This window comes from Borostomias antarcticus (assembly GCF_949987555.1).
Source record: "Borostomias antarcticus genome assembly, chromosome: 21".
In the NCBI taxonomy this organism is placed as follows: domain Eukaryota; kingdom Metazoa; phylum Chordata; class Actinopteri; order Stomiiformes; family Stomiidae; genus Borostomias; species Borostomias antarcticus.
This window is the reverse complement of record NC_140254.1, coordinates 19,761,543-19,771,667: the sequence shown is the minus strand read 5'-3', so window position 1 is coordinate 19,771,667 and position 10,125 is coordinate 19,761,543.

Below are 10,125 nucleotides of genomic sequence, written 5' to 3'. Positions count from 1 at the left end.
ACAAGCAGACGCGCCGATCACAGATGGCAGCAGGTTGAAATATCAGGTAGTATTCAGGTTCCATGTTTAGTTGAATGATAAATCCCATATAAATGGTTGGAATTCTAATGATGTGCAAGTGTGATTTTGTCAACTTTGCTGTCTGCTAATAGCAGGCTGTGAAGCTGCACGATGAGACCGTGATAGCACGTTAGCTCACGACAGCAGCTTCCATAATATTAACGGTAGCTGTCGGTGGCTAAAAAGCAGATAGCTAACTTTACAACGTTGATTCCTGTAGCTATTTTGATGCTATAAGTTCAACTTCTGTTTCTCGGGCAGGAACGGAGACGAACTCGCATTAGCAGCAAAGCAGCTAGAGGAATGATCGCGCGGTCTCTTTAGCCCTGAGACCATCAGGCAGGCAGCAGGAGGTCGTTGAAGGCTTTATATATTATTATGATATTATGTCTAATAATACATTCGTTGAAAGTACACAGGCTGATCTACTATACGGAATTGGACCGAGGAGTGTTCTCATATGGAACTAGGCTGCGCGCCCGCCCGCGACAAGAGCTGAATTGTAGTCAGCTTTCCCCGCTGCGCGCAGGACGCGTGCCTCCCCCGCTCCGAGCAGAACGCAGGCGGAATGTCGCTCCCCGTCTGAAACGGCCTTGACTCCTGGAATCCCAAGGTCTTTCATATTGAAATTCTCTTGATGGTCTGGGAAGAGACGTGTTAAGGGAGTGCATCAGTCGTGATCCTTGACAGTAGATACCAGCCTGCGCTGCGCTCAGAACAAAGTTGGATGAATGGATGGACTTTTTGGAATCCTGGAAAATGTTTATTGCGCTCTAAAATCATGAAAGCATAAATGTAAAAATGCAGCAACAGAAGTAGTCTAGATGAATCCGTGTATCGTTCGTTCTTTGGTTTTTCTGTTTCAAAACGAAATTGGAAAAACCAAAAAACGAGTGAATTTTCGTTTTTCCGTTTTGGTTTTAAAACGAAAAAAGAGAAAAACCAAACCGAGAAAAACCGAGATGATTTGGTTTGGTTTTTCAAAACGGAAAAACCAAAAATCAGAAAAACTAACTCTGTGTGGTTTGTTTTGGTTTGCGTTCGGTGTACGCTCGGCGCATATACCGGCTGCTGCCGGGTGGGCGTCATCTGCCTGTCATCCATGGACTGACTATGAAACGTGCCTAACCCCCGAGTCGCTCTGGCTCCTTCAGACCGTAACACATCTAGAAATCACCAGGGGGGTGGTTATTCTACCTACGGCTCTGGGAACAAAGGGTGCTGTTCCTAAATAAACTAGGTTGATGCAAACTTTTGGCTTCTTCGATCAGTCCATTTTGAGGCAGCATTCCAGGGTGCTGAACAGATCGACACATGCGTAGCCTACAGCATTCATAATTGGCTACATTGTTGATGGAAAATACTCTTTTACATTCTAAGTGCCTTATATATATTTCATATATTTTCATTTATGAATCACCAGTGACAGGCCTACTTGTGTTCCCCACAAAAGTGCCGTTGCGCACGCAGTAGAATGTCTGACTCTGAAAACATCAACTGACGCAAATAATGTCCAATAAATAATGTCCTTAAATAATTAAGCTGTCGGACGGCGGTACACCTGGACCAAGGTAGACCTTGTAGTGCATATTTTTCGGTGTTGTCCCCACTGGACCCGCCCGCGAGATGGAACAGGTTTGACCATGATTATTCTGCAACCATCCCTTATTTGAATGGACATACAGTATAAGATACAGTAGTTCATCCCCATCAAATGTGTGTAACTACCCCCGGATCATTATATACAATAGTCTGCATTAACCAATAGCCCTAGCTGTGCGTAATTGGATGTGATTGCCATTTGGATAGCTGTTGGATAGTCTGTCATCACACACACGAGCAACGGGGAGTTGGTGCATTGGGTATCAGGCCACCACGGTTGGCCATGTATTCATACTCTATCATATGGGCCATTTTTGTTGCCTATACATGTTGTTTGTTGTGCCATCTTGAATGTGTCCTTTGCTATTATTTCTAGCCTACCTGTCACATTGTCCCGTGCATCTGTGAGCTGTTGATATTTGGTGGGCATGGCTTCGACTCCTGCTCTCCATGCATATCTCAGCGTTTTCCCCATTATGTTTGTTGGGGTCACGGCATCATGTAATGTTATTTCTTTTTTTTTCCATTTAATTTATTTTCCGATTTTTTATCAGGGTTATTGTAGGCCTACATTATTTGCGTCAGTTGATGTTTTCAGAGTCAGACATTCTACTGCGTGCGCAATGGCACTTTTGTGGGGAACACAAGTAGGCCTGTCACTGGTGATTCATAAATGAAAATATATGAAATATATATAAGGCACTTAGAATGTAAAAGAGTATTTTCCATCAACAACGTAGCCAATTATGAATGCTGTAGGCTACGCATGTGTCGATCGGTTCAGCACCCTGGAATGCTGCCTCAAAATGGACTGATCGAAGAAGCCAAAAGTTTGCATCAACCTAGTTTATTTAGGAACAGCACCCTTTGTTCCCAGAGCCGTAGGTAGAATAACCACCCCCCTGGTGATTTCTAGATGTGTTACGGTCTGAAGGAGCCAGAGCGACTCGGGGGTTAGGCACGTTTCATAGTCAGTCCATGGATGACAGGCAGATGACGCCCACCCGGCAGCAGCCGGTATATGCGCCGAGCGTACACCGAAAGCAAACCAAAACAAACCACACAGAGTTAGTTTTTCTGATTTTTGGTTTTTCCGTTTTGAAAAACCAAACCAAATCATCTCGGTTTTTCTCGGTTTGGTTTTTCTCTTTTTTCGTTTTAAAACCAAAACGGAAAAACGAAAATTCACTCGTTTTTTGTTTTTTCCAATTTCGTTTTGAAACAGAAAAACCAAAGAACGAACCATACACGGATTTAGATGAGATGGTGGTTTAAATGAATGGCAACACATAAATTCAATGGCCGGTCATGGCAAAGCACCCGCTAACGCAGGCTACCCCCCTCCCACGATCCAGGGCTAGGAACCGGTTCATCCAGTTTATTTGAATATAAAAGAATTTGGGGGGGGGGGGGGGGGGGTTACAATAGTCTAGTCCAGGTTCGCTGGAGGACCTGTATTTTCAGTGTTTGCTGGTAGCGGACTGCATCGATCAATGCAATGACTCTTCAGTTTTACCCTTTTCATCAATAAAACATCATTTTTACAACCATGTCTCATTGATTGGGAAGGCATTTAGAGCTGCCGGTCTATTAGCCTACATTCGGACTCAGAGGATGACTTAGGCTAACTGTTTATTGAGAAACAATTGGCTATATAAAGAAATACCACAATGCATGTAGTCTAGATATATTACATTATGGTTATACACTTTATGGTAGACTGCCCTCTCGCTCGCTAAGCAGGCTACATTGTGGCTTTTTTGTTCATCGCCTATAGGCTACACATTAGAAAAATGTTTTTTTTTATATAGACCTAGAAGGAATCATTTCCTATTTTAATACAATTCAAATTCTGCTTAGAGGGAATTATTTTCAACGGACATTATGACCTGAGCATAATTAATAATTATCTAAGTTAATATAGGCCTATGAGAACGCAACGCTTTTTACGATAGGCTAGGCCTATGCGTCTTGTGATTGTACTGTAGCCTAGGCTACAACTTAAGGCTTGCCCTATTGAATTCATTTTATAGCCTACTAGGCTACTCATTATTATCGAATTATCTAGTTGATATATGAATAAAACAATAAGCCGTTTTAATGGCTATGGGCTACTAGTTGTAGCTATATGATGCGCTCTGCTCTTATACGCACGGTTGAGAGGGCAGCTCAAATACACAGCCAACTGGAGATGTCGCGTCTGGGGAGGCTCTGTGTCTCTCCACCAGTCCCCAGCGAGTCCAAGCTCCCTCAATGAATAATACTTAGGCCTATTTATAATAGCCTACATAGCGCGAAACTGTGCATATAATAGGCTGTAGCCAGCGCGAAACTGCGCATTCCCTATAGCCCTATAGCCGTTCATTGAACAGCTGGCGGCCGGTATACATAAATAAAAACATACACGATATTTTGTTATTTGAATGATCTTGAATATATATATTCAAGATCATTCAAATAACAACATATTGTGTATGTTTTTTTCATTTATAATTTAACAATAGGGGGTGCAACAGAACACAATTTTAGGGAAAGTCATTGACAGGCGGACTTCAATGTTTTATTAAAATATAGTTATGTGCAAATGAAAACCCACAATCGTCCTATGGACCTTACCCCGATTTTGGAAATCAGATAAAGGCGTTCACAAGACCATTTCAATAATCGCATTATTACAATTATCGGTTGATGTCTCACTGTCAAACCTGCCGCTATGCACAAGATAGTTAATGTCCGGATATGATTGGCAATGAGTGATCTTTACTCATGGCGACTATTTCAATTTTGTATGGATCCACACCTCCGATCAAGCTTATTTTGTCTTTGTATCGTGCTGAAGCCATATAGCCTACTGCGCTCAGACTTGGCTACATTAGCTGGTGCCCTGGCTTCAAATTTACTTCCGGGGTTTACGAGTAGCCTAACAGTTGAATGCGTTCCAGAAACAAAACGCAAAACCCTCACGTTCACCATATCTTTACTAACAAATATATTTACAATACTGTTATTTTGCGCATTTGACTTAACAGACACCACGTCTTGACCCGACGTCAGTTGCCGAGATAGATAGGCTACTGTAGGCCTAGATATATTATAGGTGTTCGTAATAATTAAATTACATCGAGGTGGATAAAACATGTGTTTGAGAACAAGGTAATAATAACAATTAAACGTTATTTGTATAGCCCCTTTCATACAGATACCTTCAGCTCAAAGTGCTTTACAACAGAGCATTTAAATTAAAGAATGTGAAATTTAATGATGCTTCATTCGTAGACTATAGGAGAAAAACACAGAGCCCAGCCTGCTAAATCTACTCAAAGACGCCACCTGGCGGTGGTGCATCACTAAAACGAAATAACACCCGTCTGAAATCCCACGAGATTTCCAACGGGATTTCCCTGCCAAATACCGCGACGTGAAATGCTGCAGCAAGTTACATTCTTATGTTCCCACATCTGTATTATAAACTTGAATTTAACAGTAGCTGAAAAGTCACCATGAAATTTGAAAAAGGAACCACGTTTTATAGGTCCACCAACATAATCTAGCAGAATGTATTTTCTCAGAACCCTGCTAGGCCTGCTGGCTATAGCCTACCGCCATGGCTAGAGTTTGTTGAATCCCCTCCATCATTTGTCATCATGCCTGCAGCAGTGAATAGGGAAGGTCAGACCGTCTGAATCATCGTGTTTTTTCTCCCTATGACTAAACCTCCATGTTTGCTGATTCCGCAATATGGACTTGTGAAGTTCTCCATTTCTACACATTGCCTAAGTGCCATTTTCATTAGCAGCGGATAACTACCTGTGTTCATTTGTTACCTGAGCTCAGAGAGAAGCACTGCCAGGGAAGCCACAGGTAAGCATGATGTAACTCACCTGTCTGTCGGTGACCAGTAGGCCTACATGCACCTCTTATTTGATCTGTGTCACTGTCTGCTTGTCACACAGTGACACAGATAATCATTTGCAGGTGTGCAATATACATGCATACACACACCGACCATACCATTATGTGTAATATTGTGTGGGAAAATACAATGTCCACAGTTAAGAGGACAGCATAACAAAGACTCAAAGTAGGACACTCAGAGAGAGGAGAGAGAGAGTATGTGTGTGTGTGTGTGTGTGCATGTGTATGTGTGTGTTTTACGAAGGTTGTCCTTTGTCCTGAGGCGTTTATCAGATCAGCCTCACCCTTCCCATTAGCCTTTCATATCCAACACACACACACACGCACCCACACACACATTTACTTACGTAGGTGTGTGTGTGTGTGTGTGTGTGTGTGTGTGTGTGTGTGTGTGTGTGTGTGTTCTCTGTTCGCCTCTATTCTACTCTATTCAGGGTGTGTCAGACAGTCTGGATATCTACCCAGGTATACAGTAGACTCATTTTTATTCACAACCTTGATAAAGAAATTCCTAACAATACTAGGAAAAACATATTAAGTTTCATGACTAATATTTTTCTTACAGAAAACACCTTCCATGATAATGTAATATTGTGTGAGAAAATACAATATCCACAGTTAAGTACAAGGTGTCCAAAGCTCCCATTCAGCGATGCATGACAATGGTCCTTAAAGGAGTAACATGGTTGAATGTATGGGCCTTAAGGAGTAACATGGTTGAATGTATGGGCCTTAAGGAGTAACATGGTTGAATGTATGGGCCTTAAGGAGTAACATGGTGGTTGAATGTGACACTACCAGTTGTCTTTAGGCAACAACAAAACAAATGCCTTTACGGCTGAAGGAAGTCTCCTCTGAAGACAATTCAAAGAAAAACAAGGCACCTTGAATGAGCCAAACAACATCGGAACTACGATGGGAACCATGTCTTGTGGTCAGGTGTAACAAAAATGGAGCTTTTTGGACATGCACATCAGTGCTATGTTTGGCGTCCAAAGTAATATTGAAAAGCACCCCATGCCTACAGTGAAACATGGAGGTGGATCTTTAATGCTTGGAGGTTGTTTTGCACCCACAGACCCTGAGGCCCTGGTTTAAATACATGGAGCCATGAACTCCAGCATGTAACAATACATTTTGTCCAAAACTCTGCTGACCCTCTGCTAGGAAGCTACACCTTGGTAGACTTTTCTTTTTGCCGCTGCTTTTTATTAAATCAAATAATTATTTATTCATACACTGCGCTGTAACTTTCATTCCTGTATTTTATTTTTCCTGCATTTTGTTTTAAATGTCCTTTTTTTACATTTCGTTTTATATTACCTTTTATGTGTTTCTTACACTTTGTCTTGATGCTTTAATGTCTAATGTAAAGCACTTTGAATTGCCTTGTTGCTGAAATGTGCTCTACAAATAAACTTGCCTTGCCTTTTGACTGATGGAGATAATTTTCAGTGAATTCCATGCTGTAGATAGCTTTGGGTCGTTCCAATTTCCACTGGTGGCTAATGCTAGTGCAACACAATTAAGTCCCATTAGCCTGTCCAAAAAACACCCCCAAACACCCTGATCGCACCCAAAAACAAATGATATATTATATATTATATATACTGTATAATAATATAGGTCCCCAAACCAGAACAGATTACACAATAGTTTGAATTCAAAACGGATGGTAAAAAGACACAAAAGAATCCCCGAGAGACTTGACTCATATTTAATTCATTTTTGGGTGCGCTTTGGTTGTTTGGGGGTGTTTTTTTGGACAGGCTCACGTGACTTAATAGGGTCGCACTAGCATTAGCCACCAGTGGGAATTGGAACGACCCAAATCTATCTACAACATGGAATTAACTGAAAATAATCTCCATCAGTCAAAAACATCATAGATATGTCAAAAATGAGGCCCTAGTTCAAAAATTCCAGAATATCCCTTTGACGGTCGTGGATGACGAAACGGTGACGTGTCTCCTGGAGGTGTGCCCAGATATATAGCCCGGGTGACCCCCTCACCCAGGCTCGGGGTGGTAAAAGGATCTCCCTGGGGGAAGAGGACATACCAACTCACCCAAACAACAAAGAAGATTATTAAAGAAAATAATTTGCATTTTTTTAGCTCATTATTAATTTATTTATTTTAGATTATCTCATTTGTTCATCTTTATCAAGGTTGTGAATTAAAAAGGTGTCTACTGTACTGTATGTGCACCCTGCCTTCCTTACCTATTACACACACACGCATGAACAAGTGCGTGCACGTACACACACACACACACACACACACACACACTACAACATACTCTCTGGCTCTACCTTCACCTATGTCTGCTTTATGGTATGTTTAAGCAAATCGCCTAATCTTGGTTATGTGATGACTATACTCAATGAAAGTATTTGCACACACTGTAAGCCTACTATTATATCGTACTTGTGCGTCAAGTGTTAGCATGCGAGCAAAGTTGTACTGAGGGTGCGGCCTCCCCCCGAGGAATGTGCTCAGGGCTGCAGTCCACACCCAACCCAGCGTCTGTGCCTCTTCTCCTCCTCTTCTGCTCCAGGCCTGACTCACCTGCCAGCAGAACAAACACAGGTCTGGGCCTGAGCCGGGCCACTGGGAAACCCCGGTCTCTGGAGCTTCCATACTGGCCGCGTGGTGCTACGGTTGCTTGGTGACAGCGAGTGAGTGGAAAGCCAGGAGTGGATCTTTGGATCAGGAGTCTTTGGGAGTCATCCTTGCTGCACACGGGACGGATCTCACAAGTCTGTCCTTGATTACTTTCTCCCTCCTCGATTCCTCGACATCTATTTGAGGAGACACATTTGGAGAGGTATAGGGAAGGGGAGAGGATACCAGGAATTGAGGAAACTTCACAGATTCAACTTCTCAATACTCAGGTCAGGGAGACGAAGTTCAACAATATTGTTAGGAATTTGTCTTAGTGTTGTGAAATGCTGCTAAAACTGTTAGAGACAACATAGTGATCATTATGAAACTTCAATCAATCAATCAATCAATCAATCAATCAATCAATCAATCAATCAATCAAAGCTTTATTTGTATAGCGCATTTCATACCCAGAGGCAACACAATGCGCTTTACAGAGAACAAGGGAGGTGGGCATACGACCCACCCCTACATATTCCAGAGGTAAGCAAAAAAACAGTAATCACCCGGGGGCCAGATAAGTGAGCTGTAAAAATTCTTCCCTGAACCCTCTCAACGAGGCGATCGAGCAAGCTTAGTTTGGTTAGTAAGGAACTTAGTTTGTGTAAGTAGAAGGTGTGGGTTTCCTTCTTCATTCACAAACTCCCCATCTCTGGCTCACACACACGCATACATACCTGTATATGTACCGGTATCATGTGCCCCTGTGAGCTTTCCCAGAATGCTTTTCTCACACTGTAATGTCACACCTGAGTATAAGGTGACACATTGGAGCCAGGGGCTGTGGGGTCATCTTTGCACTGCTATGTGAGCAGTCAAGGTACACAGAAACATGTCAGCACACACTGCAAGTGGATGTATAAATGTGCGCACTGTATGTGTGTGCATTCATGTGTATAGTTTTGTCACTCTTCACGGCTGTAGCTCAGTTGGTAGAGCGGGTCGTTCAGTGATCGAAGGGTCAGTGGTTCGAATCCCAGCTCCGACTGTCCACATGCTGAAGTGTCCTTGAGCAAGACACCTAACCCCAAACTGCTCCCAATGAGCAGGTTAGCACCTTGCATGGCAGCTGCCGCCATTGGTGTGTGAATGTGTGTGTGAACGGGTGAATGAGAGGCCATTGTAAAGCGCTTTGAGTGCCGCTAAGGTGGAAAAGCGCTATATAAGTGCAGTCCATTTACCATTTACATGACCGTTGACTACTGTATACTGCACACATTGTATATATAAAAAAATATATATATAAGTGCAGTCCATTTACCATTTACATTCACATTACTGCCCACACACACATACTGTGAACACCTCCCTCTCAGGACTATGGACACAACAACACAAACAACAACACAAACAGAGACACCGAGATGTTATCTGCACTGGTGACATCATCACTATCCCAGCAGGCCTCTTGTTTGAAAGAAATGATATGTTTTATCTGACCACACCTAGACAGCCACCAGCTTCCCCCTCTCCAAGAAGCTTTCCTTCAAAAGCATGTAGATGACCTGGTCATCTGAATGTCATTGAGAGTCAAAATGTTTATAAATAGATCATGACTTTTACTAAAAAAAAACTGAAAACAAATACTCCAGTCCACTTCCATGCCAGTTTAATCTTCAGAGTGCCTTCGAATTTGACATATTGGTTCTTATACTGTAGGCAAGTTCAAAAGTTTATTTGGCAGTGTTTGCTTTCATTACGTAAGTGGGTTGTAATTTTGCACATTTGTATTTTTTGTATATTCTGTTTTAATATTTGTATTGTGTGTTGCGTCACCCAGCTGGTGAAGTAAGAGGTGCAGGTTTTTAATCTCTTCTGCCCTCTGCTGGTGTCCAACGGTATTGGCTACTCCTGATTGGTCTAAATCTCATGCTACACAGACA